The following is a 1,740-nucleotide window of genomic DNA, read 5'->3' as shown; positions in this document are numbered from 1 at the left end:
GAAAACACCGAACCTGATAGACGAGAAGTGTGGAATAGCTTTGAACTCAAAATAGCTTTGAACAGATTTTCTGAACAGAATGCAGCATGGGCATTATGTGCAGCATGTAATAAATGGGAACTCATGGAACTAAAAAGCTTTTTCGTGGCACAGGACAGTATCATTTAGACAAAATGGTAGCATACAGAAAGAGAAGGGATTTAAAAAAATAACTACAACTACACTTCTAATAGAGGGCTAAAATCTAAAATATATAAAGACCTAAAAAACTAGATATTGATACAACAAATGATGCAATTAAAATGGGGTACAGATTTAAGCAGATGATTCTTAATAGAGGAAGCTCAAATGGCACAGAAACACTTAAATGTTCAACGGCTTTAGTCACCAGGAAAATGAAAATCAAGTCTACTTTGAGATTTTATCTTACACTGTCAGAATATTGAAGATCATAGCATAAGTGACAGCTCATGCTGGTGAGGGTGTGAAGTAAGTTTGACACTCATACATTGCAGGAGGAAGTACAAACTTCTTCAGCCACTATCGAAATCAGTATTGTGGTATGTTGGGATATTTGTTGCCATGGACCACCTCAGCCAGGTATTGGGGTCCCTTGGATGAGGGTTCTCAAAGACTAGGTGGGTAAAGATTCGGCGGTGACAAACAGAAACTAATACAGAGGCAGTTTTGAATCTGAGTGTATTTTGCAGCTTTCAAGCATGGCTTTTTATCCAGGATAAAGAAAGAATAGCTTCTCAGAGATTGTATTCATTGAAGCAAATCCAGACAGAACAAATGACATCATCATTGTTAGATACAGTAACCTACAACTTATATAAAGCTAACAATAAATAAAAAAAAATCATTCAAGGCTAACCACAACCAACCACCTATTTTCTAAGATTAGATTATTAAGTCTTTATGGTCAGTTATTGTTTAATATTTGTTGCCTAGCTCTTAAGAATCTTTAAAATATTGAGCTCTTTTTACTTTTTCCTGTCAAAAGGCTTTCTTTTCTTTCATATATATATTATATAACCAAGTCCATTTGAATGAAAACAAACATTTATAGACAATATTTGGGAATTAGGGCGTTGTTCTTTCCAAACTACTTCCTGCTGGTAAGGGGCGCTGTCATGGGGGATTCTAAGAAGTTGCAGAAATCTTGACTGTAGTCTGTAATGCTGCTTGGTCCAGCTGTTTTGAATGTAGAATCACCTGGTACTCTGTTTCAGGCAGTCTGGCTTGATCAAACCACATTAGTCTGGAAGGAATCCATAGCTTTGCATTTTCTGTGGAACCAAAAATAGAAATACTTTTCCCCAGTAACTTGTCCTTGCACTTAAATTTTGGAGTCAAAGCATTTTTTTTATTTAATTTATTATTTTACATGTCGATCCCAATTCCCTCTCCCTCCATCCCTCCCTCCTTCCCTCCTTCCCTCCCTTTTACCCTCTCTGCCCTCTCACTTGAACTCTAACCACGCTCCCCTTCCAACCCTCCACCCCAATTCCATATGTAGGGGAATGCCATCCAGTTGGGGTCATGTAGATCTGACAGGTCATGTGAAGTAGGGACTAGGGCTCCTTTCCTGTCTCTAGATTAAGGCAGTTATCCCTCCATGGGGAATGTGTTCCTAAGGACATTTTGTGCACAAGGGATACATCCTGGCTCCATTGTCTGAGGTCCCTTAGACTGCTCAGTCCTTCTGGCTGAGACCATATTCAGGGGGACCTGAGT

The sequence above is a fragment of the Phodopus roborovskii genome, unplaced genomic scaffold (genome assembly GCF_943737965.1).
Source record: "Phodopus roborovskii unplaced genomic scaffold, PHOROB, whole genome shotgun sequence".
Classification (NCBI taxonomy): Eukaryota; Metazoa; Chordata; class Mammalia; order Rodentia; family Cricetidae; genus Phodopus; species Phodopus roborovskii.
The sequence above is the reverse complement of the archived record's forward strand: the minus strand, read 5'-3'. Positions refer to the sequence as shown.